At 43.7% G+C, this 9,927-nt stretch overlaps 1 pseudogene; it reads left to right on the top strand.

The window, feature by feature from the left end:
- Window positions 1-346: 346 nt before the first annotated feature.
- On the top strand, window positions 347-500 carry LOC117645258 (annotated as a pseudogene).
- The last annotated feature ends 9,427 nt before the right edge of the window (window positions 501-9,927 follow it).

Raw genomic sequence — 9,927 nt, 5'->3', positions numbered from 1 at the left:
CGTGCCTCTTTGGCAGAGATGGCGCGTGTGGAACCACCCGGGCAGGCTCTACACGAGCTTGCCCGGTGTGGAGCTTCAGGACGTTTCGGCCTGCTTCGAATTGACTCAGAGCTTTGCTCGTCATGGCTGCTACTTTGCGGCGCGGCAATGTCCCGCAATGCCTCTCAGTACGGCGGTTTACGGATGGGGAACAGAGTGCCTACTACCTACGGGAACCGGCCTCTCAGTACTCTGAAGTTTCGAAGCACGGCTAATGTTCCTACTCGGACGATAGCCTCAATCTACCCTTGTTCGTGGACTGCGGCAGAAATGCGGGTCTTACACGTTCAGGTGGTTAACCAAATACGAATCAGCTCAGTGGATCCCTTGGCATGTGGGTCGATGAAAAACGCAGCAAGAATGCGCGTTGTCATGTGAACTGCAGGACACATGAATATCGACACTTTGAACGCAAATGGCGGCCCTCGTCTTGTACTTGGGCCACACCTGGCAGAGGGTCGGATCAAATATTCAATAACCAGACTGTGATGTACGTGCACTGGACTTGCTCTCACGGGCGAGTCCTCCCAGTCGCGAAAACGGGGAGATAGTCCTGGATCCTCCGCGACAAAACGAACCCCACGCAATAGTGCCGCTTCGGCGGTGAAAACGAACAAAGCGAAACGAACCACCACCGAGACCAGGCTACAGACTGTTGACCGGCGCTGAGGCGCGATCCAATTTATAGTTTGGGCAACAGTGCCACCTTGCTTGGTGGGTGAGTTCAGAAAGAGGAGTATTGTAGGGCCTTGGCCAAGAGTGAGGGAAGCAAGCCAGAGAGGGGAAGAAGACAAGAAATAAAAATACTGACTGACACTTGTTTAACTCCTTTTTAAACCGTCAAATCTCTACACCACTCCCCCTTTAAAAGAATTTTCTCAAATTGCTTCCTTTCCTTCAAAGTTATCACTTCTCCTCCTGATTGTGCCCCGAATAGGGACAAATGACTGATACAGTGTTAAAAATGAAGGAGTGAACAAATGATGGATGACCAACTTAACTCCGGAAAATATTTAACTCAGAAAAGAGAATGTTACAAGACATCGTTAATGAAATCCCCGGGATGAGGATTGGGGTTGACATCAGGAGCAGAAGGAATTGAAGGGATAATAGGAGACGCCGCGAACGGATCCTCGAAAGAAAAGCCAGGATGAGAAAAGTATGGCTCAACAATTCCCCCACGCGCGACGCAGTTGGGGCTACAATTTACGGGACGTAGCGCGGCTGGATCCCGACAGTCTGAGTTGACACCGTAAAATCTAAAACGAAGAATGCAAAACGTTAAAAAAAAAATAATAATAATAATAATAATAATCATATTAATAATAATTATTATTATTATTACACGAGAAAGGAATCAACATTGGACATGCTGATGCATTGAGCAGACGGCCTGCTAGACCATGCACGGCCAACTGCAAGAAATGTGCAAGATTAGAAGAGCGAGACGCGGCGTCCTTGAACTACATAGACATGGATAAACTTTTAGAGCTCGATACACTACCTTCGTCCAAAAACTTTGAACTATTCCATGTCTATGACAACATCTTCCACAGTCCACCTTCAATTCCACTGTGCCATGCAGTCAGTCATGACGGCAAGTTTGGAAAAGGACTGGCATTGGAGTTAGAAACTCTGTATCGAGTGAAGAAGGATTTCCTGAAACAGAAAGACAGAGGATGCCCAGGATTAGTCATCTCTCACAGTCATGGAAGATGCATAGTGAATGTCATAACAAAAGTGAAGTACTATGACAAGCCTACTCCAGAAGAGGTAGAGCAAGCCTTAATCACTCTACGATTGTGGGTAATAAAGCACAATGTACCTGCAATTTGCATGCCTGAATTCTCGTGTGGACTTGATAAAATGCAGTTAGCCACACTGGTTGAAATGCTTCACAGAGTGTTTGGAGACTTGGCTTTCCGGATCTACATGTACCACTTTGAACCTGCAACAAACATACACTGGAAGACATGTGATGTACACTGTAAATTATGTGAAGTAGAGGATAGAATGACAATCCCTGCAAACACAGATGAAGTGATAGCCAATTGGACAACGATTGTGCCTGATGGAGTCTCTAGCATGACCATGGTACGAGACCAAAAGCTTGATGAAGACATAATGCCCATTTATATGGCTGTAAATGATGGACAGAAGCCACATTTTCAAGAAGTATCTGCCTTTGGTCCACGCACAAGGACACTGTGGCATAAGTTCAAATCATTGGAAATCCAAGACCATTTGCTATACAAGAGAATTGAACATCCGTCTGGAAATCCTGAAAAGACAAGCACAGTGTTAGTTCTTCCGAGAAAACATGTGAAACCAACAATGGAAATGTACCACACACAGTTGGGCCAAAATAACCATTTTGGTGTTGGTAAAACCTTACAAGCCTTGAAGAGATTCTTCTGGTGGCCAGGAATGTACAATGATGTGGCAGAATTCGTGGCAAGTTGCACAACGTGCCTCAGAGTCAAAGGACCTCTTCAGAAAGTTAAAGTGCCTCTCAAGATATTCCACGATGGAGTTTTACATGGAAGATGGCATGTTGATACAGCCGGGCCATATCCTACAACAAAAGAAGGATACAAATATGTGTTAGTGGCAGTGGAAGCACTGTCTGGATGGCCAGTATTTGTGCCACTCAAAACTGTACAAGCCCAAGAGGTAGCAAGAGCTCTGATTACTCACGTGTTCTCAGTTTATGGAGCACCACTGTCCATACTAACAGACAAAGCTCAGATCTTCGAGTCAGAGTTGTTCCATGAAATAATGGCACTCTATCACATTAAGAAAACTCGAACGACTTCTTATCATCCTTCAGCCAATGGAAAGGCAGAACGTTGGGTCAGAACACTGAAACAAAACCTCAAGTTACTATGTGATGGGGCTCATCGAATGTGGGTAGAGTATTTACCCTTCATTGCACAAGCATACAGAAGTCTACCTCATGCCAAGCACAAGTTCTCACCTTATGAAATAATGTTTGGAGCGCCAATGAGGACACCTCTTCATATGGACCAAGGACCACCGCCTGTGATGCCAGCAATGAGAGACAACTACCCATGGGCAGTGCGAAATGCATTGTGCAAAATCCATGATGAAGTCAGAAAGATACGAGCTGAAGCTGCAATCAAAATGAAGCAATACTATGACAGGAATGCTGGAATTTGTCCTTTCAATGTAGGAGACAAAGTTTTCCTGTACAACAAAGCATTGAAATGGTATGAAGCATGCCAAAAGCTACATATTGAGTGGACAGGCCCCTATACCATACTCACTCTTATAAATGACTGTGATGCTCGAATTCAAAATGATAAAGAGCCTTCTGATATCCAAGTTGTACACATGGATCGCCTAGCACCACATCCTTCAGTTGGAGAAGAAAACGTTGGAGCTTGGCTAAACTGGCTCACATTCAATGGAACAGACGAGTCTGATGAATACTTGTTTCTGCAAGAGAAAAAGAAAAAGAAATGAGACGGAGATACCAGGTAGCACCTGAGACCTCAACAATACTTAGCCCAACAGTTCCCATAGCAACAGAACCACCTTGAAAAGCTGAAGCAGTCATGAGTCAAAGAATGGATACTTTTCTGGAAAAATACAAGATTCCTAAAAAGCCAGGAAGCAAGACAGACGACAAATGGGAAGCAGTAGTAAAATTGGCAGGACGCAGTAAGCAGTGCCATAAAACTGCAAGTAAGAAGCCAATGAAGCCACTGAAACAGAAAAAGGTTAAAGCAGCCTTACCTCAAGTAGACTTTGCTGCTCTCAAAGCAAAGATGCAAAAGAAATATGATGAACAGAAAGCCCTTCAAAAAGAAAAACTGGAAGCGGCTGAAAAGGCGAAGCAAGAGAGACGGCGAGAGTGGGAATTAAAACAAGCAGAAGTAAGTGCTTCACGCAGAAAAATGCAACAAGAGGAAGCAGAAAAACGCAGAGCAATGGTTAGAGATTGTGAAGCAAAAGCAGAGGAAAGACTACAGTTTGACTTACTGGAGGAAGAATTGTTTGGTTCTGCTGGTACGAACAACGATGATGTCGATATTGTCCTCTCTGACTTTGATGAAGACGAATTGCTTGAAGAACATAGCCAGTTGGTTCCACAAATGCAGCAACTCTCAGTACAAGAAGAAACGGAGATTGCAGATGTTGAAATGGAGTCAGAAGGTATTCCAGTATTCCACGAAACTTCTCAGTCGAAACCTGCACAAAAGAAAATTTTAGTGAACAAGAAACAGAAGGAGAAAGCCCGTTGTTGGAAATGTGGCTCACGCAGTCACAAACGAAGTGAGTGCTCAAACGCAACCAAGAAACAACTCCGCCGAGTTGCAAAAGAATTGAATTTGCAAGTACTTACCCTCAAGGATGCCAAGCGGAAAGTCGCATTGTTCCCGTTGATTCCGGTGCCACCACCTTTGCCACCGATCGAGCTGAGTGAGAAGACCTGCAAAGAAAGACAAAGAAAGGTTAGGTACGCCGAGACCTAGTGAAACATTTAGCTTTCTTTTGTATATATGTTAACGCTTCAAAGCCAGTATAATCATTAACTTCATGTAAAGTGAAAACCCCTGTTTAAAAATAATAAAACACTAAGCTAATAATTATGTTTTCCTTAGAACTTCTACATTCCTTGGTACACCCACTTAATACGATGATGAACAAAGTTTTAGAGAAACACTCGTAACCCGCCTATTGGCCGCGTTGAGTGCTTTCTACACAAACAAAACGCAAAGTAAGCCCGTCTGTGGGTCAAGTCCCAGACCGCGCTTTTGTGTTTCACATACACTTGAACTCTAGGATGAGACACTTACAAGGAACACGAAGTAAATTTAAAACTTGGTTGTCAGCTAACCACTTTGTTTGATGGACACCAGTGGGTAAATAGAATGGCTAGTAGTGCCTCAGAATATGGAAGTACGACTGGAAAACAATTCTTTAAACTCAGAATGAACTTAGAATTTGCTTACCTTTGGTCTTTTCGTTTGAAAGGGGAAGAGAAGTAGAATATGTTTCACAAAGTCTCAAAGTAATAACCTGAAATGTCACCTGAAGGAACTTTTGTTTTGATTGGAGTGATAAGCCAAAAGCAGAAGAACAACAACGTTAATAGAAGGCACAGAATCAGCATTACCAACCCAGACGGAATGACAACTTAACAACAGGAAGAATGAAAGTTGGATAAGAAACGTATAAAAGGAAACAAGAATGGAAAGAGGGAAATAAACACTAGAAAACTGGCCCAAGAGCCGCATGCAACATGCACCGGAAGATAAGGTTAAGGGTCGCAATGAATAATTAATGATGTCCTTCCCTGGATAAACAGAGACAAAGTCTCGTGGTCCTGGTAACTTAACATGCATGATCTGCCCGGAAACGCACTTATCCTCACGCATGATCGAGGACATGGTGGAAAATACGGTGGAAAAATACCGATAAATACTTGTGACGGGAGATGAATGTCAATGGCGGCAGAGTCAACAAATGACTCATACAGTGTTAAAAATGGAGGAATGAACATGGCCACCCTAACTAAAGGTTATTAGATTATTACTTCAGACTACTTCCTGGAAAAATCTAAGCGATAACATCGTTAACAACATCATCGGCGTCAGGCACGCCATACTCCCGAACCAGAGGCAAGCGGTCTAGGGAAATGGAACGATGGCAGTAACAGTCACCGGTGCAGTCGATCACCTCTAACACGTTGCGCTGAGAGCAAGAAGGGTTAACCCCATATAGTCTGCAACTAAGAGAAGGATTCAACGTAAATCCGAAACACAATCAGCCTCAACAAATATAAATACAAACAGGAAAACTACTCACGCACAGCGCCAGACGCGATTCTCCAGTTCATGACAAGCCGCAGCATTCAAGTGAATGTCATATACTGGGCTATATGGAGAATCATTGGGCCAAAAATGATGAGCCTCAAAGCCAACGGGGCGAACTTTTAGCTCTTGGAACCAAATTGCACAATGCACATGGATCTAGAGCGAAATAAATAAATAGATAAGTCAATAATTAATAACACAAGGAAACAAGCGAAGAAGAGGTGAACTTACGGATGAAGCAAGCCCACCTGGGGCACTAAATTTCACTAGCTGACCAGAGACACAAGGGAAAGCTGTACGCTTTGACCTCAGAATGTTGAAAACACCCATTTTCTCTTAACAAAGGAGATGAGTTACAAACAAGGAAAATGGCAACCAGAAAACGGTCATATAATAATGTCACATTCAAATGTACGTGAGATGTGTGACAGTTGTTTTCTGCTGTCACGCTCAACCTCTCACATCTGTTTACTCGTAAAAAGGGACCGTGCAGATTAGGGTGGATCATAAATTCTGACCCCCCAATTTTATTGGCGAAATGGAGTCTTGGGGATAGTAGAAGACCGTCAACAAGTTGGTTTTGATCGGAAAAAAATTTGAACATATTAGTAGGGGGGGCCAAAGTGAAAAACTGCCAGGAAAAGCGTCGAAATTTCAGTCCCTGATGAGTTTGCTGGGAGCAGTGCTCTTTTTCAAGTTCTTTTTCATGCAGTTTTTCACATGTTTCCTATAGAAGGAGTTGTCCTACAGGGCTGGTTCTAGGCTAAAACGAAAGCTTATAAAATTCCGCATCTTTTGAGACCCCAGCCGTTACTCTGGCATGCTTATTGTGCATAGCTTCAAAACAATTCAAATTTTTGTATTTTTCTACATTAAATGACCCAGAAATTTTAAATTACAAGTCGAGGCTTACAAAATGTATTGACCTTTTTTTATTATCTTTTTACAAGGAATCGAATGGTATATCCGGAAGTCGGTTACCAGCAACGGGAAAAAAGTTATATGACATTTTCGGGACTTTTGAACATTTTTGGGCCGATAAATCGCAATGTTGCTCCATCAAAGAGTTGTCTTACGGAGCTGACAGTAGTGTCAATCGAAAGAGAATAAAATTCCGCAACTTTTGAGACCCCGGCCGTTTTGATATCTCATTTAGTTCCCGAGAAATCACCCAAAAACCTCTATTTTGGAGCTTCAGACCGTACTTTGCCCCCCCCCACTAATATGTTCAAATTTTTTTCCGATCAAAACCAACTCGTTAACGGTCTTCTACTATCCCCAGGACTCCATTTCGCCAATAAAATTGGGGGGTCAGAATTTATGATCCACCCTAGTGCAGATAAATACTGCGTATGGTTGATCACTTTAACTAAGATTTTCCTCACAGTAAAAACTCAATGAAGAATCGCTTCGAAATACGAAGAAAATGGGGGCAATGTAATATCAGAAATGCTCCGTACTATTAAGGAGTTTAATTTTGTCTTGTAATGTGTTCCGTATAGACTCCAAATTCAGCCAGACATTTAACCCAAGTACCTTACGAGTGTAGAAAACTTCGGCCAAAAAACAACGCTGCCAACCTTCGGTGCGCACGTTTTCTCGAAAAGTAATTGATCTCCAGGATTAGGTATTCTGTACAGGATACTTGAAACATATCTAGTTCACACCATCGCCCGTTTTTGAAAGTGAGTTCCAGTTTTTTTGTAAATAAGGCAGAAAAGTGCAAAAAATGAAGTATTGACTCTCTATTTTCACTTTTCAGCCTTATTTACAAAAAAAAAAAACTGGAACTCATGTTACGTTTCAAAGCCCTGAGCACAGCCGAATGTTCTAGTCGCACGTTTAAAATGAATTAAATCGAATCAATTGCACTTCGAAAGTTCAGCGCAAACCTACGGAGGTTTTCCAAAAACTGCGCCTGGGCCTGGCGTACACAATTTTAGCCCCTGGAACGCGGGAGTCGATAAATGCCCCTGAAAAGTGCGTAAATTGGTAAAAGACCCTCAGGCACCCTTTCAAAGACACTATCTCTGCCCGAGGAAGATTGTTTATGCCATAAAAGTCGTGAGTTTAATGCCTTTGGCTTGGTGGCTTGGTTCATTGTCCGTACGTAATGAAAAGTCGACTACGTTAAAGCCTTCTTTAATACCGCCTGCGCCATCTCGGTTTCGTTAGTGTCCCTGTCAAACATGAAAACATCCACCATAGTCTGTTTATATGATCCACGCAACTGCAGACTTAATATAGCAGTATTCGTCACTGTAATCGCAACCTGCAATCAACAAAAAAAAAAGTTTTTATTTTTTTCAGAGAAATCGTAACTAAATGTGATATGGGGGAGAGGGGGATGAAGGCATTGTGACAACACACTTTTATACAGTTTCAAATTCCCAAATATTAAAAGGAGTGAGCCACTTAAAAGTAAACTCAATTCAGCAAATGTCCTCCTACTTCAGCTCAAATTGTCACTGGCTTAAGTAATTTATCTGCACTTTGTTTTAATTTTTCCGAGCAACTGGCCTCGATGGTCTGAACCTCGCATTAATAGGACGAGAGCAGCAGCCATGAAAGCGTGAAACAATTGGTCATAAAGTTTCTTTCTATTTTTGCCTTTCAAAAAAAAAAAAAAAATTCAAAATCATCTTGTTTGCATGCCCGTGGGGCAGACCATAGCCGCATAGGTCAGCGGTTCCCAACCTTTTTCGGCTCGCGACCCAAAACTGGCTTCCAAAAATTTTCGCGACCCCACAGCCGAAATGTCGGGACCCAACGCGACCCATGACCCTCACCCCCCCCCCCCCCCCAAAAAAAAAAAATAAAAAAATAAAAATAAAAATAATAATAATCCAATTTTTTAAAAATGTTTTAATTGTTTCTTGTTTAGCTTTGTGTCTTATATATGTTGTAAATGAAAGAAGGTTAGTTTCTCATTGCTTTATTGTTCTATCAGTGGCTGCCCTGGGCCTGCATACTACCAGCTTGTCGATGCGCGGTAAGGTGTTTTCCGTCACCGCCACGCGTAGGTCCCCTTCAACATTAAGCGGATTTCCGTCCGCCGCGCCCGCGCCCGCCTGGGGCCTGAGCAGCACCAGGGGCTGGCAGGTTCCCGGAGCTGTTGGACGATCCAGAACCTCGGCCTCGGCCAGCACCTCCCGGTGCATTTGATGCCGGCCGTTTCGGCGCGGTCCGCAGCCAGTTCTCCAGGCTGCCCCGTTTTCCCGCCATGCCCCGGCCGCCACAAGCACCAGCAGGCCAGCCGAGCCGCCGCCCCGGGCCCCAGTTACTACGCCGCGACAACAGTGGAACCTTTCTGCAAGCGACTGTACTCAACAATTGATGTCAAGTTCCCCTTTTCCGTGTAAATCCATCTTCCCCCTTTTAGCCGTAAACTGATGCTAGGACGCATCCCACTGCCAAGGCAGACACAAACAACTCTGGGATTTCCCTTCGCGGAAGCGCCAATACCGTAGGCTGCTAGGGGCCGCTAGCGACCCAGGTATACGCTTCGCGACCCAAGGCGACCCCCGCCACCACGCCGCGATCCAAAAAAAAATTTCCGCGACCCAAAATTGGGTCGCGACCCCAAGGTTGGGAACCGCTGGCATAGGTCCTGGTGATAAATTTTCGAGGGGTACCTCACTTCGAAAACAGGTGTACACTGACTGGTGACTATACTCAATTTCCACTTGGACTAGACTGAAAATATCACGAAATGCGTTGCAAAAATACTAAAATTGGGACAAATTTACGTGGTTTTGCCGACTTTTTCAGTGACTAGACTGAAACAAGGCAGTGACTGGAGTCAGGGGTGTACACTGACTAGACGAAGTGAGGTACCCCTCGTAAATTTTCGAATCCCGTGCTCGACGCTGAATCCAGAGAGGCGCGCGGCATCGTGGCGCCAAGATGAGAAAATACATCGAATACATATGTTGCTTCTCAGAAAGATCGTTTTTCGAAACCTCACTGTTAAAAATGAATGAAATGTAATAACATTTGTGACATTATTTTTCATTAAACGTCATTATTTTTAATTACATCTCCA

Source organism: Thrips palmi, unplaced genomic scaffold (assembly GCF_012932325.1).
Source record: "Thrips palmi isolate BJ-2018 unplaced genomic scaffold, TpBJ-2018v1 HiC_scaffold_1, whole genome shotgun sequence".
Lineage (NCBI taxonomy): Eukaryota > Metazoa > Arthropoda > Insecta > Thysanoptera > Thripidae > Thrips > Thrips palmi.
The sequence above is the reverse complement of the archived record's forward strand: the minus strand, read 5'-3'. Positions and strand labels throughout refer to the sequence as shown.